Here is a 27,282-nt window from a genome sequence, read left to right on the forward strand (position 1 = left end):
GAGCTTGCCAATATTTCTGATTCTCCTCCATCATCGGTTGTACGTCAGCGGCCCGGATTCCTCCCGAGAGTAAACACATCCCTGACCTTTCAGGGGTTACTGAGGCTTTCATTCGGCTGCGGCTGCATCCCGAGTCGTGTTGATTCTCAGGTAATCATCTCCATGCTCCGCTGCTTTCTGAGAGACGGGCCGAACACCTTTCCTCACTCTGCCGTTAAGGCCACTGCCGTGTAAACACACTCGTCTGTGTCGGAGGGGGACGCCGGCCCCTCACCGGGGGATCCAATTACCTGCGATCGCAATGCAACGGTTAGCACACATCAGGACCCAGGAGACGGACAGACACCTGCTCCTCGCTCCACATGCACGTACATATGCTCTTTGCATGCCGCTTCGCAGCTCATTTCTGCATCGCTCGGTGAACCTCTACCTCACCGCTCGCTTTGAGAGAGTGGGTTTGTGACGCTCCAGTTTGGGCGCCATCAGTCTTCATGTTCTGAGGAAAAAACAGATCAGAAACATCCCAGCTGCAGAGCGAGAACACGTTTTACTCACACTCTCCTCTCATTACTGAGAAACGTTTCTAAACAGAAAACAGTTGCAAATTATTTTTTGGAGACGAATGTGATGTCGACACGTTAGCGTGTTTACTCCGAGCTAACTGATGTTGTTTCTGAAATGAGTCATAAAGGGAAATTCATTTCTGGTGCTGGTGTCAAAACTAAAGGTCCAAGGGCCAAATCTGGCCCTCCACAGCTTTTATGTGGCCCTCTGGACTCCATAAACTATAACAGCGTATTAGGCCCACTGTAGATAGAAAAATAAATTAATAAACTTCCACTAATAGCTAAGAAATTCAAGATTAATCTCAGAAATGGCATAGAAGTTTCTGATTTCTAAAAGTTTAAAATAAAAAACAACAAAATGTTAACCTTAATCAGAAAAATGGTCTAGAAAACTGAACTAATTTTCGGAGCTCCATAATAAGAAAGGAATAAAAAAAATTTGAGATTAAAAAACAAAAGTTTAAAATCATCAAGAAAAAAACTAAAAAATGTAGATTAATCTTAAAAAGTTGAAATTTTACAAGAAAAAGAACAAACAAAATTCTCAAGTATTGATAATTGCCACACTTTTTTTGTGCTAATGTATAATTGTGACTTTATTTCACATTTTCTACAAAAATTGTCAAAAATGTTGGGTTTAAGTGATACTAACTCTGACCTGCAGGTGGCAGTATGTTTTACTTCTACTACACAGCTGCCTCAGCCTCAGTTTAAGTCAAATTTTAGTCCGTGACAGATGTGGTGAGTGACAAAAAGAGCTAATTTCTTGCTAAAATCTTAAAATTAGCTCCACAAAATCAGTGCAAAACAAACAAAAGCACTTGTGAAATCCATCCAATATTTTTTTTATTTTAAGATCTTCTTGTTGAATGCAGACACAGCTATTTATTAATATTTTTGACAGTTTGAGAAAAGGTTTTCTGGCATAAATTTGTGGCCCTTTGAGAACATTTATGATTTCAAATGAATTTGACACTCCTGGTGTAAAGTGAAAGCAGAAAATGTGACATTCGGTAATGCGGCTCGCCTCCTCTTTGTTGGCATCCGTCAACACGAGGCGAAAACATGAGAAGAAAGCAGAATAAATTGAAGTAAAGCAGCTTTTTATCTAAATGTCCCATTAAAGTCCAAAAGAAGCCATTTGGAAAAGTTTCTTTACAGAAAGGAGATTTTTCTCAGCTTGTCTTTCATGTGCAAAGTGGAACCAGGAGGAAGGAGTGTTGTGATCAGTGCTGGGTCTCTTATCCAAGGTTTCCTCAGACCCTGCAGAGGGTTCAGTGGCTCACCAGCAGGACTGCTCTCCTCCAAACCTGTTGCTACACCAGTGGACCTTCCCTTTGACCTTTTTGTTTCCGGGTTCTTTGTATTGCTTTGCTGTTTTTAAGCAACCAAGTTCTCCAAACCTTGGGTGCTGGAGATGGAGCTGAACAGCCGCTATGCGTTTATCTGGTCTGTGTTGATTCTTCCATGCTTCAAACGTTGTGGTTAATTTAACTAAAATCCATAATTATCCTCCAGAAACACACGAATCAAAGATGCACTTGTACGTCCTAAACCTAAATGCTATCGATCAGTTTACTTTTGTTGTGATTTTTCTGCTAAACGTGACTTTGCAATGAAGCTAAAAACGAATGAGTGGAGTTTGAGTCCTCCTGTAAATCTAAGAATGAACCCGTCTGACCTTTCTACCGTGTGCGTGGATCTGGTGTTTGTTTTTTGTTTGTGGTTTTGCAAACTGAAGAGCTGATCAGTCGACCGGTTGTCCAACCGTGACATCTGCCGTGATCTTCCTGAGCGTCGTGCTAAGACTGCGGGTTAAACAGTTAAATCTAGTCAAAACGAAAGAGTAGAAATTAAGCAACCAGTGTAAAACAAAAGTCTTTCTTATTTAGCATAGTTTGTAAAAATAAAGAAAATGGAAAGAAAAGAATATGTATTTGTGAATGTGTCGCATTGTGTGCATTGGGCTTTGTGTGGATCAGTATCAGTTTTTCTGGGTGTAAAACATTATAACATCCAAACATATTGGTGATAATGTGACAGTCTGGGGCTGCTTGCAGAAAAACCACAGGTTTTGGAGTGGCCTAGTCAAAGTTTGGACTTAAATTTGTTGTGATGTGATGTGAATATGGACCCAAATGCAGCAGGCGAGGAACCAGGAAGTAAGATGAAGATGATTTTAATGACGAATAAGCAGCTCACACAGTCCAAGGAGCATGCAGCTCGGCAGAGCGGAAGCTAGGCTCAGCGGTAGCAACACAACAGGAAAGAGCTGACGCCGTAACAGAACTTAACCAGTACAACTGATACGACGAAAAGACTGACCGGTGGCACGACTGGGTAGACACGACTGGGTAGACATGACTGGGTAGACACGACTACGATCCGACAAGAGACAACGACAACAGGTGGGCTTAAATACACAGGGAGACAATCACAGGGAAACAAGGAACAGGTGACAATAATCAATGAGTAGACAGGACAACACAGAGACACTACAGAACCCAAATCTAAAACACAGAAAAAGTCAAATTAACCTAGAAAAACCCAAATCCTAGCAAAATTCTGATTAAATGACTTTCAGCAGGTTGTTCCTGCCTCATAAATCTCAAATGTGGCTGAATTAGAATAAATCTGCAAAGCAGAGCAGGTTAAAATTCCTCGTTAGTGATGAAAAATACACTTTTTAGTTTTTGGTTTTGATAGTTTTTATCTCCTTATTAAGTAAAATCATAATTTTCTCAACTTGTCTTTGAAGAAATGTTGAAGGAACAAATCATTTTGCTGTCCAAGAAGAAGAACCGTCCTTCTGGAAACAACTGTAAAAATCAAAAGAGCGACTAAAATACACACTAAAAACAAAACCAGTCCCATTGTTTCTGGTGGTTTCTTATCTGTACTGGTCCATTTGAACACACAGGTCGGGTTCTGCAGACGATTTATTAATACATGTGGAATTGGTTCTCATCCATCCTGTTAACTGCTGAGGGAACCAGATAAAACTGTAATTAGAGCGTAACTGTTGGTATCTGTCTTCTTTGGTGATTCTCTCTTTTCCTGCAACAAGAATCAGTCTAACTTACTTATTTATTTGTTTTTAGCTAAAGATCAAGCTTTGCTATTATGTAATAAATTTAGCAAACTGCACATTTTAATTGAATGTCTTATTTTCTTGCTGCTTCTGCTCCAAAATCTGCAAGCTAATGACGTTAGCTGCCCAGAATGATTGCTTTTATAAGCACTTTAGTATCTGGGTGTAAGTTCCTTAATTTAATTTAATATATTGAACATTTCCTGACTTTTCCTACCAGAATAAATAGTGTTGATGCTTTTATTTTATCCACTGCGATTGGTGAAAAACAAGATATCGACTTGACCTTTTAAAGTCGATTTTCTTCGGTTGGATTTAATATGAATCTTCAACCAGCTTGTGCAAGAAATTAAATTCTCTTTTCCCCACATCATAGTGGAGCGGATTTATAACGGGAAGCAGTAGAAACGTTTGTTTTCTTTTGAAAAGAGGCAGCCGTGAGTCTCCTGAAATGGTTTTTGACTGATTTTGGGAGCTGGCCTTGGTGCTGAAACCTCAGCTCTCTGCTCTGCTGTTGAATCACTATCAGGATGTTTTCATCCCCAAATTAAATTCACTTTCCTCTGAAAACAACACAGTCCAGATCCGAATTCTGGTTTAAGAGTACGCACATCCTAGAAAGATTCAATTTCATGCGTCTAAAACTTAGGCCTTAAAAAGTCTTAGATTAATAAAAAAATAAATAAAAAAATGCAAGTTGGCCTTAAATATGTTATTCATAGGTCTTAAATTTTTATCGTAGCACATCTGTTTAATCTTGTATATCCTTGTTTATTTTTCTTCTTTGCGTTCTATGATTTGAGATGGTGAAGGCTACAGCTAACTAGCTGCTAGCATACCCGTGCTAGCTAGCTTTTTTGCATTAGGTTGGCTTGACGGTGTTCGAATTTGTCAATGGCCAACCCGTACAATGTTATGTGCATTGTGTGCAAAATAGCTTGGCTCTATTTCTACATAAAATATGCAATTTTACTTTGTACATTTCTGTAAATTTCATTCTTTATGGTCTTAAAAAGACTTAAATTTGACTTTATGAAGCATGTTCTGAACTTTCCTTCATAGTCTTGAATGCTTCATAAACATCTCAATGTGGGTACATTTTTTTTAAACAACTTTTTCCTTCCACCCAACTTTCCATATGTACAGTAAAATAGGATAAAACTGTTTCTTGGAAAAGCAGCTGGCATTTTATCTGAAAACTGTCAAATCAGCATGATTTGCTGGAACATTTAGTGTAATTATCTGGTTAACGAAGGATATCAGCTGATTTTAGTGTTTTTAAAACACCAAATCTGAGTGTTTTTTTGTTCAGTGTGAAGGTTTGTGTCCTGGTTAACCGATGAACAGCAGGTGACGACTCACCTGTTCAGAAGGAGCCGTTACTGAAGCCTTGAGCCGCATGAGGCCATATTCCTGCTCTTGTTTTGGAAAATCACCCCTTGTTTCGACAAAGAATCGAGGAAAGAAGAAAGGATGTCCACTCGGGCTGACAGATGAGTATTTTTGAGCCCATGCACGCTGCGGGAGGACCACTTACGTGACACAGATGTAGTCACGGAGCGAGCGATCCGTCAGAGAGCTGGAGGAGAGCGCCGCAGACATGCCAAATGACAACGCCGTCGCAGACAGATGAATCAGCCCAGTTGCTGTGAAAGGAGCATGAAAGAGATGTTCACATTCATCCATCCATCCTCGTCAGCCGCCGGCGGGGCCACCCGCCGCTCCCTGAACCTGACGGCTCTCACCTCAACACACACACACACACACACACACACACCGGCTGGTTTTTAGCGCCATAAAGCGCCGCCGCCATCATGGGAAGAGGGGAGTTGGCCACATCTTGTTGACATTTTCATAGGCACTCGGAGTAATTTATGTAAGGTTAGCTCGCTCCCAGTGCAGCAGGCCAGAACACAGTAAAAGCAAACAGAGGGAAAAAGAAAACAAATTACTTTTTTAAATTGCTCCGACAAGAGCTGCTCTTTTTGCTCTATTAGGACGGAGTGCAAACAGCGCTCCAAAGCAGGGGGGCGTGAGCTGCAGGACTGAATCAAACAGAAACAACAACTACTCAGGGTTTCCGTCTGGGCGTTTAGCTTTATTTTCAGCCTCGCTGGACGGTTTTGTTTCACGAGGCTCATCTGTGCTAATAGTTGAAGACACCCACCTGAACGGGCGCCGCAGTTCCTCCTGACCTCGTGGTGTAAACATCCTCCGTCACTATTAATTAGCCGCTTCCAACACATACTTTTCTCTCATTAGGGGGAGGAATAGCAGATAATGAGGAGCAGGATGTAAAGTGAAGGAGCTGCGCCAGTAACGTGTCCTCTAAGCATTTTATGCTTGTTTAAAGGGAAATCTTTTATTGTGCTTTCACAAAGTCTTCTTCTTCTTCTTCTTCTTCTTCTTCTTCTTCTTCTTCTTCTTCTTCTTCTTCTTCTTCTTCTTCTTCTTCCCAAACCAACCCGATCCTTTTTAAAAATCTAATTTCTCTTGCTAAATCATGAATAAACTGTAATTAATTAAATTATTATTTTTTTTATTACCCAGCTCCCATCTGACAACATGAAGTGGGGTCAAATATCCCCGAAAGCAATGAAAAGCTCTGTTAAATCTCTTCTTAGAAATGGTTACTAAAACATTTCTTTCTACCACACTGAGAACAATAAACCAGAAAACGAGAGAAAATGGAACAGGAGTTTCCATTATTCTTCCAGGCGTCAGAAAAATAGTCATTTTTTCAGTTAAGGAAACATTTTCGTCTCTTCTTTGGATTAGGAACTGTCTTCATGACTAATCCAAAACCACGGCTGATCCAAAGAAACACAAAGACTGGACTCACAATTATCAGAAACCAACTTGATACGGTTCAGATCCGGTGTAAAACTAATGCAACATTTCATTAAAAATGATATCATAGTGACATTAAAGCACGGTGGCGGCAGTGTGGTGGTCTGCTAAAACTTTCTGTAATTGTTGGAACCATTAATTCCTGATGGAGGATAAAGATTCAGACGCTCCTGACACTGAAATCGCATTCGGTCTGAACTCAGAATTAGTTTTACATTTCTATTTTGGATCAAAGCTGAATAAGGACTCCATATGTGAACGCTGAGTGGACTGGAGGAAGTGGACTACAGCGCAAGGAATTCTGGGTAAATGCAACCGAAACAATCGCACTAGCAGGTGAAGTGACTCGTCTTTTAATCCTACAACGGCTGAGATCTGACGCTACTCCATTTTGGATTTTGTGAAGAAGGACGTTTTGCTCAGTGTCATCTTCAGTGGTTCTTGGTGCAGCGCCCCCACAGGCGAGGAGGGGAACAGGTTTTTCCAAATTCTTTTGACACAGTGCAGCTGAAAATGTAACAAATGTCGCAACTACCAGGTGTGAAAAGTAGTCGGTTCTGCGCTCTGTAATTACTTTTTAAGCATCATGACGTTTAGACCAAATCATGTAACAAAAAAAAGATGAAAAGGATCCAAATGCCTCTTTAAAAGTGCAGATTGAATAAGAGCTTAAGGTGTTATGTCTACTAACTGGGCTTTGCCCTTCAAACCGGCCTGTTTAATAGTCAGGACAGAGGAAGCCATGTTGGCTGTCCGTAGGAAGCGCGCCCCTCGGTGAGACCACGGCCCGTTCATGGCCCGTTTCTGGCCTGGACCTCAAAGGTTTCTTGTAATCCCGTGTTGTTCTCCCTAAAGCTCATCCTTGGAGACGCATTTGATGCCACAAACACAGCTGGCCGTGCTTTTTATTGGCGCGTGATCAGAAACGGCTCGGCTGAATGAGACGATACACTCCCAGAATTCATAAACCCAACTTCAACCCTGGTCGTCTAAAGTTTACACGCCTAAACTGGCCGTCTGAAATGTACTCCAGAGCACAAACAGAGCACTTCACCCTTCCCTCCTGATGTTGACACACGGTGGATCTGGAAGATTAGCAGAGACAAACACCTTCTGCACCGTCTCTGCTTCCTCTCCGCTAACCGTCTGACTCGGCTGCACCTGCATTTTTTGGCTGCAGATGGGAACTACCAGCTCTGTGATTTATCTACTTCCTTTCTGTTTCAGCTGCTGAAATATAGATTTATCAGAGGACGCATAGCTGCGTTTAAAGAGGCATTTTTCATTATAGCACTCAGATGTACTGTGGGCGCAGTTCAAGGGGCCAAATCTGCAACACATTACATATTATCTTTGATGTACTAAAGTGCAGCTTTGCTGCTGCAGAAGAAAATAAATCTTTTTCTACTTTCACATTTCAGATGGAGACGCCAGTCGCTCTCTAGTTGCTGTATGAAGTGAAATAGCAGGAAAAACAAGAGTTTTTCTGCATCTTTATGGGTAGAAAAGCAAATAACCGGCTTTTTTCTTTGATCTGTGGAGGTTCAGACCGTGCCAGGACTTTTCTCGCTTATCGTTAAACGACTGATGTCTCACACAAAGACGCGGATCGCTTTGTTCCATGTCTCGGAAACCTTTCTCTCCCCTAACAAGGTGATAATGGACCGGTGTTGAAGTGATCCCCCGCCGCTCCTCCTCTTCCCTGTCCTGGAACGCAGCGTTCCTCTTCATCACTGCTGGGAATCTGAAGGAAGCTGCTGCTGCTTCCCTCAGATCACAAACTTCACTCTGAAGTGGCAGAAAAGCTGCTAAAGCATTCACCACCCTTGATTTGTGTGTGTGTGTTTTTTTAAGTTGGGAGGGTTATAAATATGAATTTGAACCTTTTTAAGATATAAAAATCTATCCTAGGATGAGTAAAATTTTGTTTCACCACAGATTCTCAACAGACTTTGACTAGGTCGTTTTAACCCAAAAGTTCACTGCAAAATCACAAAATGTTACAAAGTATTTTTAGTCTATTTTCAAGTGAAATAAGACAAAACTAACTCAGAAAAATGTAAGAGCTTCTTTTAAATCAAACATTCATGAAAAGTATGAGATTCGTTGACAGATTATTTCAGTTGTAACAAGATATTCTCCCCATTTTATAACAAATAACTTTTTCATGAATATTAATGAATTATTGACTTAAATCAAGCTCTTATATCTTGCTGAAAAGTTACTTTTAAGTTAGATTTTGTCTTATTTGAAGTGAACTAAGATATTTTCACTAGAAACTAGACCAAAAACAATTAAGATTTGATGTTTTTGCAGCGAACAGACTATTGAATTATAACCCTCCTTTTCGCTCCATCCATTTCTAATGAAATCTAACCAGCTTCCCAGTTTTCCCTCAGCATGACGGAGCCACTGCCTTTCTGATTTATACTCCAAAGACGTCCCTCAGGTGGGCTTTTCCACATTAAATGTAGCTTTTTGTTCGGCAAACTTTGTTTGGCTTTGATTTTAAAAAAAAAACTTTAAAAATTTCACAAAAGTAAATCTGTAATGTTAAATTACACTTAAATTAAATTAAATTAAATTAAACTTAAATTAAAAGTCTGTATTTAATGTAGAGCTAACAAATCCAGTTTTGTCACATTTATGTTTTTCAGATTTTGAACCAAAAGTTTGTCCAGGTGCAAAAAAGATAATTAAAGAAAATAGTTTCAAGCAACCTTCAGCGTCTTCTCAAGGTTTGTGGAAATAATAAACTTGAACTCTGTTCATGTTTTGTTTCACAGAAATTACAAAAACTTTTAAAAATATGCAAAATGTCTGAGTCTGGAGGAGATTTTCAAAAGATAAAATCTGTGGAAGGAAGGAAGGATTTTTATCAGCAAGTTGATGTGAAGATACAAATTACTAGAAAATACATTTAAAAAAAATAACTGAATGGAGTTGGATGAAATTTCTAGTTTGAAGCTTGTATTTCCGTTGACTCACCAGCTGTTCTGACTTCATATAAATGTGGAAGAAGCAAATATTTTTATGTCTTTTGATCTTTTATTTTATGTCCCCTAAAGTTTATATTTGTTTTACGATGTGTTTGAATCTGAAGTCAAACTCATTTTTTCTTCCTTGTGTTCATCTACTTTCCCTTCATTCCTTGCTACTAAACAGATTTAATTGCTTTTGCTCAAGTACTAAAGAAAAATCAACATGAAGTCTAATAGATAGTAGAGAAAACATTACAATTATAAACACTGTTGTTTGCTTTATGTTTCCGTCTAAACCATGATACGCTTTTATCAGACTCTCCTGCTGCGAAGCTGCAACAAAACATCATCTAAACTTTTCCCTTTTGTAATTCTCTTATTTAAAACTTTAAAGAAATCCTGTAAATTCTCTCCAGTTCTTCACGTCAAGTCAGACATCTTGACTGATTTCCACCCGTTTCATTCAGAAACAATCAAACTGGACTGAATGATCTCAGACAGCCATTACCTGCACCGTTCTGTGCATTAGAGGAGAGTTTTAACATCGATTTCCAGAAAGTAGACGTCAGTCAGACTTGGGCTTTAATGCTATTAAATGAGCATTTGAACTAATTGCTGTCTTTCACCACATTTCCGTCTCGAGGCGTTTGAAACTGTGTGGACAGGTGTCGGTAAAAGCTGCGTTATGTGAAGCTCCCGGAGCAGCCAAGGCGCCCGGTTGTTTCATCGCCAAACAAAGGTGGCCCTGATCTGAGCGAAATGTCAGAAAAGCTCCTCGTTCTTCTTAATCTGCTGGCCTGATTTGAAGGCGACTCAATCACAGCGGCGCTCTGACTCATGGCGTCTCCGTCTGCTTTATTTCATTATGTTTAATGGCGCTCTAATTGTGTGCTTTTAATGAGAATCAAAGGGACGGCGGGGACAAAGACAGAGGCGTGCGCTGCCCAGGTGAGCCCGTTCACCCCTGGTTAATTACACAGTCACTCAGAAGGTGTAGGAAGCAGTTTTAGGAGCAGAAATATTTAACACTTGGAAGAGTTTTCATCCACCTTCGCTTTATTTTATGTAACAGACCTGCAGCTTTAGAGCAACATATGCAAACAAGGTTATCAACTGAAGTCAACATGTTAAAAACTACATGGCTTTCCATCATTTTTAGGTTATTTTCTGTCAAGAATGTAATCGCCAATTAAAGAAAATGCATAGAAGCTAAAACCAAACATTTAAATGTGTCTTATGGGTGTGATTTGCTTATTATAATTGACAACTTGTCCAGCTGTTATTCATTTCTTGTAATTTTCTGTAAATGTTATGTTAACTGTGTTATTATTGTTTTTTTACCATCAATCTGCCAGAAAACTAGAGATGTAAATGAACTTATGTGGCTAATTTACATAGTCACAACGTAAATTAATGTAAATTTACATAGTCACAATGTAAATTGTGGGGAAATAATCTAAAATCTCATGAAAATAAAATGTAATTTCTCTCAAAATAATAATAATAACAATAAAACAGTGAAAAAATAAATACACAGGCTGTAAAATGTCCATTTTCAAAATGTTCAAAATGCTACAAAAATAAATAAATATTTGTGGTTTTGTGCCTAAAATTGCAGATTTAATTTAACATGAACTTGTATGTGATATGGTACAGATTTTAAAGAATAATATGCACTGTGCCTTATGAAATAAATAAAAATGTAATTTTGTATTGTAGGGATTATAGACAAGTTAAAACACCAAATATACCTTAATATGCATTAACACGTATGTCGTAAACCGTCTTAGAAGTAAACATCCATAGTTCTCCTTATCTCTGCTTTTTGGGGTTCAGCCAATCAGCAGTAAGGAAAAATAAATGGTGCTTTTTGATTGGCTGCTTTGTAAGTCAGAGCTAATAATGTGTTCTAAAATTGTAAGTCATCTGTGTTTCACTTCATTCAAACTGAATAATCTGAAAATATAAAGTATGACAACCAACACATGAAGTTTTATTTATATCCTGGACTCGCTGTACGTCCTGCAGCAATTCAAGAAACACAAAGTCTGTTTGTAATAAATTATTCACCTTATAAGAGCGTAGATTTAAATCAATGTTTCATTTTAAACAGGTTTGATCAGAAGTTCGACGCATTTTGGGGAAATATTTTCAGTGTAAGGCGGCTTTTATGTAAAGTTTTTCCTGAGTTGAAGTTTGTAACCAAAGGCGAAACCGTTCGAAGGCTATCGATTCTTTTACAAAGCAGAGCAGGAATGGATCTGAGAAACAAAAAGAACCGTGGAGCTGATATATTTACGATCCCATCCTACCTGTCCAGCCTCGCCACCTGAAACCAGGCGGCGGCCTGAATGCTCATACATTCTCTCAGGAAATTAATCGCCTGAGCGAAGCTCCTTTAGTCGAATCGATTGTCTCACAACGAGCCGCTCTCCGTCACTTCAGCGGCCGAACGCGGCTCAAAGCGAGCCGCCATCCTGCTGGAAATGTGCGATAAGAACAAAGGTGCCCATCACGTTTAATTCACGACTCTCATGAGGGAAGGTTCCTATTGTGGCCGCATTGAATGCGCCGCCTTCTGATAAATGGAGGCTAATGTCCAGATGGTAATAACGTCGCCTGCTTTTCATTTCAGGATGTTTTCATGTAACTGTGGCTGTTTAACAAATCATTTCAGCACATTGCTCCGGCTTTTTGTGTTGATCAAACTGAGTTACTGGTTGATTTTGTCCTCTCAGTCAAACTCCAATATAATTGATGCAATCAGTGTTTATGAATCTCCCACAATCCCTGACATGTATGATTCAGGTCTGGATGAACTGTTGTCTCACAGTCTTGCTGTTATTTTTTAAAACAATGCAGCAAACAGCAGCCGTGCCTCATGCGGCGCTACGGTGTATTCCTCTCTTCTGCCTTTTACTGCAGTGATGGATGCAGCTTTTAAAGCCGGCTGAAGTTTTAACGTAAAGAGCTTTAAAAATAAAACAGATTCCTAATCGGTTCTGGTAAAACCTGAGAGGAATCGTTTTTACTTAAAGGCAAAAACAACACTTGAAATTTGTGCTTTGTGTAATAAAAGCTTGAAATCTCAGGAACAAACAGCTTTGATTAATGACTTTATATATTTTTAAAAGAATTGAACGTGTGTGCAGGGTGGAAAGTTAGTTTTTTTGGTCAAAGGGCCAAAATGGATCTGAAGAAGTTTAATTTGCAATTTATTTATTTGAAGGTTAACCTGGAGGTCCAAGATGTACAACCTGAAATGAAAATATTAGTTTCTTAACTCTGCTTTGTTTTGTTTTTAGTTACTTACAGATTCTGAAAGTTTGGATTCTAAGCTTTCCAAAGATGTCAAACATTTTAGGACTATTTATAATTTAATAAAAGAAAAAATCAATTTGAGTTGGTTTGGCAGAAACAGAAAATAAATATAAAAAATATCCACCCATTTCTATTAACTGTAGTTAAATTATTTAATTTAATAATTTTAATTCAATAAAAATAACAATAGCTGTTGACGTGTGAGCAGAGCATCATAAGCTAAATCGTAAAAATCAAAGAACAGTTCTCTAACTGTGACTCATTTGTGGCTTAGAGCCGTTCAAAGGAATTAAATCTCTAGTGAACGACATTGAAGTACGACTTGAGTTCCTCCGATCATGTAAATATTTTCTTTCCACCAATATCTTGGTTTTAAGCCAATTATCCATTTTTATATTTAAACACATTTCACAAAAAAATGTGGCTAAAAAACAAATTACTAATAAAAACTGCTTTGATTTTATTGATAATATAATATTTAAAGGCACAAGTGTTTTATTTAAAGCAGAAGTGTCCAAAGTTTGGCTCGAGGGCCATTTGTGGCCTCTGGACTGATTTTGTGTGGCCCCCAATTTCAATTCAACAATGATGCAAATGTGTCCCACAGATGCAGATGGTGGCTTTTAATTTGGAATCAGGGTAAAAATTACTTCCTGTTTCTTGTGTCTTTATAACTAAATATTAACAAAAGGTGAAACCAAGAGACTTTTACTGAAAAACCAACCAAATCAAATTTTATTCTTTCTTAAACTCGACTAAATATACAAAACCTTTTGAAACAATTACATCGTATACACATGTTGTATCAATCAGACTTTCTGTGTCATTTCTGCTAAAACGCCTTTCAGATCTGATGTAGCTCCTCGTTTAAAGCTCCTGAGTGATGTTGATGTTGATGTTGATGTTGCAGTGCTGGCCACCCACTGGTCTCCCAGCATCCTGCCAGCCACTGGTCAGCCAGTAAGTCGGGCCCCAGCAGCCGCCCACACCTTCATCTGCTGATTAAGTCCTGCTGCTGCTGCTGCACAATTTGTTTGCACAGGCGGGTTGAGCCCCGCAGAGGAGAGGCAGAGTGGGACTCCAGGCATGTAAGGAAGAAAGTTAAACTGGTTTCCATCGCAGCAGCTTCTCTCTGGAGGAAACTTACAACTGGAGGCTTTGATGTGACGTTTTACCATTTATTTTCTGATCTAATTAAATCATACATGGAGCTGTAACTCTGCTTTGCTAGCCAGCACGGCGGCTTGTTTGTTCTTGATTTTTTGAAGGCCTTTTATAGATTGGTGGTTTATTTAAATCAACAGAGTGAGGCCTTGGGGCTGCGTGCTATCACTGGGATTCAATACAAGCAGCTGGAGATGCAGCATTTACAGTTTTTATGCTTGTTTTGGACTTTAAGCAGCAAAAGAAGTTGTAAAGCACGGTGGTGGGGGTGTCATGCTGCCTGAACTGCTCATTTATGCTTTAATTCACCAATTAACTGATTTTGCTGTAGTGTTTTTTTTTTGTGTGTTTTTAGCTTTAAAGGTTAATTTCTAACAGTTTGACCAGGAACTGAGCTGTTTTTTTTAAACATAAGGAAAAATAAACACAAATCCTTTTAACAATTTGGCACATTTATCACTGGTTTCTTTCCTCTATATCTTAAAAAAAAATAGCCTCTTTTTCTGAAAGTCTTAAAAATGTTCGAATGTAGCTCTTTTTGTTCAGCCTTCCTGTTTTCCCCATATTGTCGAACTCTCTTTACATCCTTCATTGAAGTGTCAACTGTCTTTTGGTTTAATTAGAAATTAAAAATGTTCTACAAAAATTCCCAAAACACTTAAATTCACATTAAACTGTGATCTGTAACATGTCTAAATGAATCTATATGGATACTTTAACAGTCCATGCAATGATTTCTGGGTTGTTGCTTTGTTTAAGATGAATAAAAATACATTAGAGACTTACTAAAAACAATAACAAACAGAAAATAATGTTATTAAACCCAAACATTTGGTGAAAATATAAACTTTTAAACCTAAGACAGCATTCACACTCAAACATGGTGGTGGCAGTGTGATGATGTGGGAATGTTTTCTGCTTCAAGATCTGAAGGATCTTTAGTTTGTGACATTAAACTCAAACATTTCTGATCCAAATTCACCCAAAAGTCCGTCTTACATGGCTCAAAAACTGACATGAACGTTTTGGAGTGTCCTAGTCAAAGTCTGGACATAAATTAAAGCAGTATGCTGATATTGAATGACCCCAAACAGGCTGGAAAATGCTCTAATGTGTGAGAAAATTTACTTTTTTCACATTGGATCAGGCTGGCTGTGTTAGCTTTTAAAATTTAGTTTTCTATGTTTTCTGTTTTCTAATTTTCTTAAACCTTTCACTATGACACAAAAGGAAAAAACAAGAAGTATTTAATCTGTTTTTAAATATTTCCATAACTTCCTGGAAGTTTTAGGGGATCTGAATCCAAACAGAGGAAGAGAATGATCTTTCAACAAGCTTTGAAAGCCGGTTTGGGTTGGAAACGTCCCCGACCAGAACACGAGTCAAGCAGTCCTCTGCTAAAGACGCTTCTCTCTCAACAAATCGATTCTGTGCACAAAGCAGCCGAGGTCCCTGTTGGAGCTCCCAGAAGAAGCCGAGCTCGACGGAGGCGTCGCGTTTGGTTAAGTTCATTAGAGCAGAAACAGCTTTTTCTGCCATTTTCTTTTCTGCTTTTTATCCTGCAAAAACAAAAACTCGTCTCACTTCCTCATGTTTCAGTCTTTGCAGATTTTAATGTTTGCAATCATCCAGATACGTAATTACTATGAAAGCAGTAAAAATATGTTGCAGGATGATGGAAACGTGTGGAAGTTTTCACCCCTGTGACTCTTGGTAATTGGAACATTCACAGCAGGGGGCCGGACTGGCTTTAAACAGCCAACCGGGCTGGCTTACTCTTACCTTCCTGCTTCCTCTGCTGCTCGTACAGCGGCCACGATCCATCCGCCTGAAGGTTGCAGGAACATTGGTCAATAAATCACAATGAGGGAGATTCGACTGCGCTTTAGTTTTTCGGCCCGTTTGCCGCTGCTGTTTAATTCATCAGGGTCAGTGTTGACAAGCGCTGTCGATAAATGCAGAAGCAGCCGAGTGCAGGATGTTTGCGTGAGGCGGGAGGCTCGAGATGAATCGCCAAAGAAACGGACGATGGAAACGCGATGGCTGCCATTTGCTTCGTTTTCTGTTTTTATTATAATAAGCACAACGTTCTGATTTGACACAGAGACGAACTGATCCATTTTTTCACCTCTGATACCGATATCTGACACAGAAAAACAGATATAAGTGTAGTAAATTACACATTTATTGACAAATCTGACCACAAAAACTCACTAATATAGTCACAAACATGGAAAAACAACAGCAACAAATAAATAATAAAGCATATAATTAGACTGAGTAGATCTTTTTTTTTAAATATCGGAGCCAATACAGATATTAATATCAGATCAGTGCATCTTTAGTTCGACCCTCAGATTTCTTTTTCTATTCCATAGAAAGTATTCCTGGCTCAGTGTTCAGCTAAATCCACTGCTGCTAAGACTAGAATAGAAACTCCATTTGTTGTCCTGTAAAGGAGAAATTCATCAGCATCAAATAGAAAGGTTCACAAAACCAAAACGTTCTTAAAGCTTACTTTAAGTTTTCTACTTTCATTTTCATTCTGTTTTTTTTCTGCCTCTTTCCTGTGTAAAGCTGCCATCTTTGATTTGTGGTTTGTTTATTTTTTGTTTATTTTCCTGTAGAAATTCTCCTGGGTCAGTGTTTAAGGTTCGCTGCATCTCTTTCCTTCGTAAAAGCATCAAAGAAACCAAAGTTAGCATCTTGTTTGTGTTTTATCTCAGTTTATTTCCAATAGAAAGCGCACCAGGCTGCAGCTGTGTTAAGTCTAACTCAATTTAATAAAAACATGGTTCACTTTCAAAGTTTGGAACATTAAGAGCCAGTTTTAAACTCTATGGTTGTTTGTTGTTTATTTTCAAGCCAAATGTTCTACTTTGACTAGGCCTGTCTGGAGTTTAGATTAAAAAACTGAAGTAAAAACTTTTTTTGGAGCCACATGAAATTGCTTTGACTAGACCTCTCAATATATTACATGATTTCATTATTTGTTTTACTCGTAGTGATACGTCTGAACTTGTGTGTTGAAAGTAAAAGAAATTCATATTAAAAACAGTCTCCCTTCTACACACACACACACGCACACACTCACACACACTCCTCCATCCTCTCACTTTATTATCCTGGGCTCCAAGCCTCTGAGGTTTAGATTTCTCACTTTATTTTTACCTTTTCCCTTGGAGACATTGTGGTGCTACAATAAAAGCTGCTTTACTGCACAGCCTGCCTCAGCTTAATGAGCCACCATGGGTATCTTTCCTCTTAGAAGTTGTGAAGCTTCCCAGCTTAATGCATGACCACTGATTTATCGGCGCAAACTTTCAAAAAAATTGATCAGATATCGTCGTGAAAGGTTATCAGCGCTGCGACTGAAAATAACGCTTGGAGACTTTCTCTGTCTCGCTTTAGGGCACTTCAGCAACCAGGAGGGGAGGGGGGACGGTGGCCATGCTTTCTCAGGCCTGCTGGACCCGATTCAGCTCTATTGATCTCTCCCGGCTCCCTGCAGGCTAACATTTATCAGCTAATTGGGCTTAAAGCTGCTCCTGTTGACGCAGCTGCATTCTGATGTCCAAGTTGGGGAAACTTTAAGCCAAAGAGTCGTTTTTAAATTCTCTCTGCTTCCATAGATGTCGAACTCTTCCCTTGCGCTTTCAGCCATGCTGTTTCTCACTTGCTCTGATTTGATGCTGGGCGATTACGTCATCAACAAACTTTACCGCGCTTGGCTGGCAGACTCTCTATCGTAGGCCAAATTTCTACCGTTTTTACCGTACACCATGAATATCAGGCGTTCCTACTTTAGAGTATAAGTCAAAGCAGAAACTTAAACATTTTTGTAAGTAGATTCTGATTTAAAAGTTGTAGTTTTGTTCTAATTTATTCGTAAATTGTGTCTGGAAGTTGCAAATTGCTCGTCTAGACGATCAAAAATCCAGGTAGAATACAGACGTACGCCTCACTTTTCAGATGTTTATTTGGCGAGTGTTTAAAACATGCTTTTCCTTCTGCTGTACATTGATTGACCTCTTTGTTTTGAGCAAAGCTTAATAAAATAAGCAGCATCTAAACACACAGGAGCCCCTCGGCCCTCACGCAGCAGAGATGAAGGAGAAACATGGCCGACTCTGATCCGCGTTCCGACACAGCCATCCTTTATTAACTCTGCTTGCTGTTGGTCCAGCTGAGCTTTTCTCTGGAGATTTCGTATCTCGTCCTCTCATTGGTCGCGGCGCAGACTCTGCTGGAGCCCAGCTGCTGTTTAAAAAGGATTATTTACATCCGTGAGGCTCGGTCCGGCCCGGCCCGGCGCGGCCCGCTGACCGCCGCATAAATATTCCGCCGGTGTTTCTCTTCCTTGGAGATCATCAGCAGTTTCAAAGCATCCGCGATTGTGTTGTGGCTGAGAATTCGTTTGATGAATGGAGCCATTAATGATTGATTCCTGGCTGGTGCGCGCCGCTCGGGCCCCGCCGGGGGCGCAGACTTCGCCTGCCGTTGGCAGGCTCGCGGCGCCGTTGTCATAGAGACGGGCAGACACGACGAGAGGAACAAAAACGAATTAAATCAGTAAGAGTCAACCTTGTACCGATTGAGCCCTTGAGACAGCAGGCTAGAAATCCTGGGAAACGTTTTGAGCTGCTTGTTGTTTCATTGCTGTTTATTTTAATTCTTTTGATTGTAAAATATTCCTGGTGATTTATTTCCAACTAAAACGTTACCTCAGATATCCTGAATGAATCCGACTATTTACACATAAAGGCTACTTCCTGGCTTTACATTTTAAAAACTCATTTTGAAAGTATTTGCATATTTAATAAACTCAACTTAAATCATGTCAGATAATTAGATTCTGTTCAATTCAGGTGGAAAAACACAAAAATATGTTAGTGAGGTTGTGATAAAATGGATCTTGGGTCTGAACTTTTACTTTTTTACCTTATAATCAATGAATCTTTATTCCTCGCCACCATGATAACTTAATATACTTTGATTTTTCTGTCAATAAAGCCTCCATTTCCTCTGCTTTAGGCGGCCGTGTCTCAGCTGCTGTAAAATATACGCACATGTGAGCCGGCTTTTATGGCAGCATCAGATCTGACGCCCTGTCTGAGGCAGAAACAGCCGATCGGAGGCATTTTTAGTTTTTAAAGCCATCAGGCGAGGCTAATTCTGTGTGAACCGCTCACGCTCGCTGTGAATAACCAGATTTGACAGAACAAACGGCGTTATGCGTTACGTTTGTGGGCGATGTTTTAATTTAGCCTCCAGAGGGCGTATAATTTATTGAAAACAATCAGTTTTCATGTTTCAGAACCTCGAAGCAATCTCCAGCGACCCGAAATGAAGATGGACGTTTTAAACGGAGGGCGTCCTTCTTCGGGTTGTTTTCCTGCCAGCATATCTGATGGAAAGCAGGAGAGTTAATAAGGAAACAACAGTTAGTTGTTCTAAACCCTCTTTGTGGTGCGTTCAGGTTCCCAGAGTTTGGATTGGTTTTCTCTTTTCTGACCTTGCAGTTTTTTCTCTTCTTTTTTTTTTTTTCCAGAGGAAACATCTCCTCCTCAGATTGTTGTGTTTGATCACTTTCTGTTCCCACGGCGGATAAAAAAATGCAATAAATCAAGAACGACCTCATGTTGCCATTCAAATCTCCCCAACAAGGCGGGTGAGGAATGCTTCCAGTTACCGTGGCAAGGTGAAGCATTCTGGGTCTCATCCATTCAGATGATTACATCTGACTTGTTGAGAACTGAACACTTGACCTGTGCAGAAAGTGGAGCTGCTGAAGCTTTTCACAGTCAGGTTTCATGGCGACGTCTAAAGCTTAGCAGATAATTAGCATTTCCAGTCATTGTGTTGAAGTTTTTAGTCAGAAATGGCCTTGATTTCTCCAGCTCAAACTCTGTGATAATTTCTTTTTGCAGATTCAAACTGAGCTTTTTTTTATTATTATTATTTTAAGGTTGAATTCCACAGAAATATGGAAATATTGTTACACTTGCAGAGTTTGGCGAACATATTCTTTGTGTGGGTTCTTATATAAACCCACACAAAGTATTGAAGTTTTTCATACTGAATGCATTTGGAAATTCAGTTTTTATGTATCTAAATGCTTATTTTTGTTATTTATAATGATTCAAGACTTTTAATATTAAAATATTAAAAACATTTTAACACATTTTTAATTTACATTTTTAATAATTATTAGTATTTTTTTTACCTGTTTTTTTGGTTTGGTGTGGTTTTTTTTTTTTCGTATCTTTTTTTCAGCAAGGCGGTTCTTCGTGGTTTTTTTGATTTATTAGGAGGTACTACAAACTACATTATAGGCCAGAGGAACGGAGGAAAGATGATTGATCTTTTCTTTTTTTTTGTTCTGTAGTCTGTGTGCTTCTTTTTCGTGTTGCTGGTTGTTTAGTTTCTTTTCTCATTTGTGAATAGTGTATAGTTTCTGGTTTCTTATGCTATAGGGTGACTGGTGTCTTTTCTTTTTTGTTTTCTGGGTTATATGTACTATGGAGTGAGTGTTGCTTTTTCGTGTGTCTTGTTTCTGGGTTCGTAGTTCTTCTTTATTTTATTTCTTTTTTGGTTTGTGTGCTGTCTATTTTTGTTGTGCGTAGTGCGTACTTTATGATTTTTGTTATTACTTATTATCTTCATTTTTTGTTTTCTGTATTGAGTAGTGCGTCTTCCACCTGAAAGAGGAAAGGGGACATTAGGGCTTATGGCAACTTTCAGCCTTCAGACAGACCGGAGTGATGGGTGTGGGTTGTGAGGTCCATGGGGCCTGGTTGCTTGTTGGTTCGGTGGTTTGTGGATTGAGGAGGGTTGTGTTTTGTTTTTTTCTATGTTCTTGGAGATTTGCAGTCTTTCGCCGTTCCCAGGGGGCACGGGGATGTCTGATGTCTGGGGTCTTGTCATTTTTTATTTTAGCTCTCAGTTCTCCATTTTCTTTTTTCTTTTGACCCTCGGTGGTCTGTGGAGTCTGGATGGGGTGTCTTCAAGCTCCCTTTCAAGTCTAGAGGCGGGGTCACCCTGAATGGGTCACCAGTCCGTCACAGGACAAACAACCATGCACACACACACTCAAACCTGGGGACAATGTAGAGAAACCAATTAACCTGACAGTCATGTTTTTGGACTGTGGGAGGAAGCTGGAGAACCAGAGAGAACCCATCATGGAATACCACCATCTGATCTCCGCAGAGTCGACCAGAATCTGTGCACACATCCACTTTCTGAGGCTTCGCTGGCACACAGCAAAGGCATAAATCAATAATCTGATCTGGGAGAAAAGCTTGTTGCCAGCTGAGACCATTTTTAGCCTCAGACCAAAGACGGCATCAGGTCTCTTTGCCTCCCATTGATGAGAGACGGCCGAAAAGTCCAGATTTTCCTTTTTCTTCTGATCAGTCGAGCAGCAGATCAGCCTTTGATCCGTGCGCTCTTGTTGCTTTTAAGTGCAGATGCGAGCGTCTTGTTTTTTATGGGCGCCAGGAAAATGGTTGATGAGAGCCAGAAATGTGAACTGCAACTCCACACTTCCTCCTCTTGGTGTTTGGGACTATTTATGGAGGAGCACATTAAAATTAGAGGGAGGGAAGAGAAAAGCTTCAAGATAAGGGAAGGTTTCTTTAAACTGGGGTGTTCAAAGTGTGGCTCGGGGGCCACGTGTTGTCCTTGGAAAAAAATGCGTGGCCTCTTGATTGCAGAAAGTCTCAGGCACCAGAGTTATAATAGTTTTAGGTTTTTAATTATAGTTTAGTTTTTGTCTAATTCAGTTAGTTTTAACTAGTTTGTAGTGTTTGTAGCTTGTTATTAGTCATTAGCTAAATATTTTATCTTAGTTTTTATTAGTTATAGTAGTTTTAGTTCATTTTTAGGTGGGGAATTAAAAAAATTCAAGTATTGTATTCATAAACACTAAAACAAAGGTTATTATTTCTATCATTTCTGTATGTTTTAGTTTTATAAACAAACAATTCAGTTCCAGTTAGTTATAGTTTTTCCCCATTAAGTGATGTTTTTATTTATTACAATTAACAACAATGTTTTCTCAATTTCAGTTTAACTATAGCATTTGAAGGCATAAAGTGTTTTTCTTTTAATTTTTAATTTCATATTAAGTAGAATTACAAACTTTTTTTATTTAGAGACTTGGCTAATAGAAGAACAGATTCTTTAAGTTCTTGTTTTTAGATTTTCTAGAACAAAATTTGACCCAAAAAGTTAGAAAACTCTCCACCTTTTATTAAGACAAAACAATATTGTTTGCTCAATGTATTGCAACAAAGTCATTTTGCAAAAACCGTATGTCTGCTGGGTATTTTCAGCCCGTTTTGTAAGAAGTTTGGACAGCAGAAAGGCAGCAAAGCGGTGAAGAATGCAGCTCAGGTTCAGTGCTCGGTTTGCAGCTTTTCGGGGTTTTGGACTCATTTGTCACCCTGAAGCTGCCGGCAGTTACAGTTTGAGAGGAAACAAAGCTGTTTGCCTTCATGTTGCAGGAAAGATTACTTCCCAAGACAATATTCAATCTTGTGAGCCATCCGTGCCATAAATATTAAAGAGGGGATTCAGAAGCCTCCGTGTACCAGGGAGGTTTAATTTGGCTGTCGGTGGTTCAGCTTTTGTCTTGATTACTCGATCTGAACCGGCTATAATTTGATGTAGAAAGTGCTCAGTTTCAGGTCAGAACCGGCCCAGATGAGACGTGGCCGGAGCGGTTCTGACCGAAGCACTTCCAGTGTTGGTTGGGAGCCAGATCCGAAATTAAATTCAGTCATTCCTGTGCTGGCAGCTTCAGCGAAGGACCTTGATCCAGAAAACTGCTGCTAGAGTAGAACCAGCTCCTGGACCGCCTCGTTATTGCTCACCTTCAGGTCCTGGATGAATCACAACGTCCGGACGGATTGTTCTGGCAGCATCCTTCAGGGAGAAATAAAATCCAAAAGCAGAGCAGGACGCATTGTAGAAAAACAAATACATATTAAAAATATGAAAGTTTCCAGTAGAGTTTAAACCAGGGGTGTTCAAGATGTGGGTCGGGGGCCGTTTACGGTCCATCACAGGTGGTTGAATCAGAAAGACTTTTTTATTTTTAAGCAAACTAAAATCATCATTTTTTAACAACACAAAACATTAAAGTTTTCATAGCAAACATTTACCAAGACACTTTTACTGAACAACCGACTTTGATGCCCCAAAATCAGCTTCTATTTAATTTAAAACTTATGAATTAAAACTAGAAAACCAAGTACATTTCTCTTAATACAGCAAAATTATTTTCACATTTTGGATCTACTTTGGTTTCTGCAAAAAAAACAAAAAACAAAAAAAAAAAACTTTATTTGCTTAGTTTTATTCTTATTTTTTTATGTTCTTGGTCCGCACTACTTTTGATTCAGTGATTTTTGTTAGTTGATTTAAACCTCTTCAGAAATACAGAAACCACAGATGGGTACATTTCTGTCAGAAGTTTTTAGATTAATGCCACATATTTATGCTCTCTGACGTCAAAAGTTTGTAATTTTCAAGAAACATAGTTTTCCATGAGTAAAGTTGGATATTTACAACATTAAAACTAGGATATTCTCTCATATCACTAAATCAGGTGCAGGTGATTTAAAAAAAAAGGTAAATTCAGGAAGTAAAAATGGTCGTTTTGCAGCTTCGCTTCTCGTATTTGTTGTTGCAAATGTCAGAGAATATCTCCGTTTTAATATTGCAAATCTATGCATTTAATCGTGGTAAATTATGCTTTGACTCAGGCCACATTATTATGTTTTCTGTTTTCCTGGTGACACTTGCTGTACCTTTGAGGTGTTTGAATTTATTTTGCTCACTCCACCTCCATCTCCACCCCAGTTTGCTTTGCTTTGTTGTTCCTGACCCTGCTTGTTTGCTGGCTTATCTTTCTGGCCCCTCGCCACTGCTGTTTGTGTAATGTAACAGAACCGCTCTGTGCTGTTAGGTCAAAGCGTTTTTGTCAACGCTGCTGCCTTTTTTTTTCTTGCTGGCATATTGGAAAATACAAACAAGTCTAAACTGTAAACGTAGCAGACCTGTAATATCAAATCCTGCCACATCATGGGAGCACATCGCCTTCGAAAAGTGAAGGTTTGATCGTTTCATTCAAAATATTTTCCATATAAAATGAGGAATACAGAGGAGAAAAAGCTGATTCATGTCTACAGGCAAAACGGCTAAACACTTACTTTTGATAGTTTTTTTTTATGCCGTTTACCTAAAATATTAAGAAAATGCAGCTTGGGAGACTGACATACTTCACTACAATGCTACCTGACCTGCTATTGGCTGGTGTTTCCGAAGCAGCCAATCCGGGAGCGTGTTTCATTTTCCTTAATTCTCATTGGCTGATTAAATAAAACTGCTAAGGCCAGCACAGAGCTGCCATTGTGAGTTTTGTCTCTAGCTGGAGGAGCTTGAAAACCATTTTGGACCCTTTACAGTTAAAACCAGAAACTATTCATAATAACAGCTACTTAATTCAGTGATCCTATTTACTCTGCAGTTAAGAATTAAATTATGATTATTAAAATACTTTTTATTGTAATTAACAGTTTCTATTGTGAAAATATTTAGATTTTTACACGCAAGGGATGCATATAAATGTGTGAACAACAGAAAAACTGATTTAAACTGGGGATAAATTATCTTTAGCTGAAGAATATATTGTGAAACATGTTTTGGTTTACAAGTTTTCATTTCTGTGAAAACAGAAAATGGCAGAGTTTCGACTGAAGTTGTCCAAATCTCACGTTTTTAACATGCTGGGACTTTACCTCCCTGCTCCTCTACCATCTCCTTTAAGCACCAAACCGGTCCGTCTACAGAAAGCTTCATATCTGCATGACGCTTTGAAGGCGCAGCAAAGTGATCCAGACTTCCAAAGGCAGACGTTTAAATCTGAATTTGGCTGGGAATTGTGTGAATTTCTGACATTTCCCCAGCAACAGGAGCCACAGACCATCGCTGTGTTCATGAAGAACTCATGCAGGATTACTGGAGCTTTATTCAGGTAGAAGTCACCAAACAGGGTTCAAATATCCCTTTTATTTGACTTAACTCAAAGGTTTCCTTCTTGATTTATTAGATTTGTCCCAAGCAGTGATGGTCTGGGAGGTAGAAAGCATCAAAGAAAGTTGAAACCATGCACAGATAAGTGTGTGTTCATGCCTTTTTATCTGTTTTTGTGGACCAGAAAGAGACGAGAGCTTAATAAATACATGTGGGAACAGCAGGGAGGTGAAATTGAAGTCCTCCCTTGTTAAGGATTTAGAGTACCAAAAGGCGGCCCTCAGGTGACCCTCTATATATTCCCAAGTGCTCTTCTCCTATAGCCCAGAGCTGCCTTTGTGCCTGAACAGGAAACAAAACGAAGACAATTTCTTTTTCTTTTTTTTTTACAATCTCATCAGACTTTTCTTTTGTCATTTCCTCTTAGCAACAAACTCCTCACCCTTGTATTTCCTCTTATTGTCTGTTGCTCTGACTACTCTCTTTCTTCTCCTCTCTGTGTCATAATAGCCTGCAGATGCAATTCATTTCACAAGCAGGGTGTAGGTGGAGGCATTGTACTTGGAGCGGTGCTTCTGCAAAATTACTGCCAAAGCTCATACACTCACTATTGCTCCGTTTCATACAAGCCGCATTCCTCGTGCAAACCCCAGCACTATTTTTATATTAGCTCGTTTTTGTAGACTTATCAAAAAATTGATGACAACCCGAGAAGATGAAGGGAAAAGATGCCTTCAGGGAGTTGTTTTGTGGAAAATCAGGCGGCATATTTGTTCAGTAACAGGGCTGTGAAACAGGGTGTCAGTCGTTGTAGAAAATGGTGTTTTACCGTAAGAAATGAGGTTCTGGATGGAGCAATAAGACACAACGTGGCACCAAAGTCTGCCGATAAATGAAAGGCTCAGTTGAAACACGTCTAGCTTAGTCAGCGTACAATGTAATTACATCCTCTAACCGTCTGCCGACAAATACATGATTAGCTTTCATTGGCGATACAATGTCACTAATCTGAAGGTTTAACCTGGGAGGACAATTAGGATGAAAGTTGAATAGATGTGGCCGTCACAGGTGCAAAAGGAAACCTTTAGGCTTTTGATGTGATTATTTAATTGCATGGTTTCCCCCAGAAAACTCGTTAAGCCCAGTGGTATGGCGTTAGGGCAGTCATTCATCCAGCGGCCCGTCGTGTTTTTGAGTTAAAAAATGTTTAAAGTTGACAGGAAATTTTAAAATATCACTTGATAGTTATGTGTTGTTGAAAGATTGGAAGATCAACACCAACTATAAAATCTTAAAAAATGCCAACATTTTTAAAATACTTACGTAAATAAGCAAAGCTTAGCCTGGTGGGGCACACGTAAAGCCTGGTGGCCCGCCAGGCTTATGATGCACTGAGTAGATATCATGATGTCTCTTTTGCATTAAATGTACAGAATTGGTGTAAAATATGTGGAAAATTTTATTTACCACAGATTTATGCATCTGGTAAGTCAGCTGGTGTTGACAGATGTTGGGTAATAAAAATAACAATCAGCCAATCACGTAGCAGCAACTAATCACTTTATATGTTTATTAAAAACTGTAAAAAAAGATGCTAAATTTGGATGAATATCATGGCTGTGAATAACTGGTTTGGAAAGCCAAAGGAATCTGTATCAGATGTTTGAAATGCAGAGTTAATAAAACATTTTTTTTGTTTTTTTATCTTAGATATATTCCCTCCAGAACAAAACTGTAAAAAACTGAACCACAAATAGGCGGGGCTTCACTGGATTCTGATGGATTATATTTTGATATAATTATTTAAAAGGCAGTTTAGTAAACTCTTTCAAAATAAGAGCTTGTTATATTACAATGCCTGGTCCAAAAAGAACAAGTCACACTCATAAATCTTTGTTTTATTATGACATTTATTGTGGTTTTACTTTTTAAGTTTCTGCCAGATTTATTTCCATCCAGTTTTGCAGTATTTTTTTTTTTCCAAGTTCCTTCCAGTTTCTACCCAGTTTCTCTAGTTTCTATAAACTTCTCAAATGTATGGACTGATTGATACCAATGATTTGACCCTTTTTAACTAAATAACATCTTTCCCACAGTTGGGATTGAAATAAACTCTTCCCAGCTGAGTAATAATCACCCATGAAGCAATTATCCAATTGGAGACTCACTTTGTTGTTGGGTCAGACAGTGTATTTCTCTCCAATAAATTAGTTTTTCACTTGAGTTGTACAGGAAATACATCACATTTGATAAAATATGGTTTGTC

General features: G+C 38.9%; 1 protein-coding gene and 1 long non-coding RNA gene across 4 annotated transcripts in view; one reads left to right on the forward strand and one right to left on the reverse strand.

The window, feature by feature from the left end:
* The window catches only part of LOC103152127 (neural cell adhesion molecule 2), a 296,231-nt gene that overhangs the window by 93,445 nt on the left and 175,504 nt on the right, over positions 1-27,282 (forward strand). The window lies entirely within an intron of this gene.
* LOC107832961 (uncharacterized) lies at positions 1,448-27,080 on the reverse strand. Its single transcript, XR_001658688.1, has 3 exons — positions 27,070-27,080; positions 17,530-17,540; positions 1,448-3,131 (listed from the first exon to the last, which is right to left on the reverse strand). It is a non-coding gene; the product is annotated as an uncharacterized LOC107832961 (long non-coding RNA).

This window comes from Poecilia formosa, unplaced genomic scaffold (genome assembly GCF_000485575.1).
Source record: "Poecilia formosa unplaced genomic scaffold, Poecilia_formosa-5.1.2 Scaffold301, whole genome shotgun sequence".
Taxonomy (NCBI): domain Eukaryota; kingdom Metazoa; phylum Chordata; class Actinopteri; order Cyprinodontiformes; family Poeciliidae; genus Poecilia; species Poecilia formosa.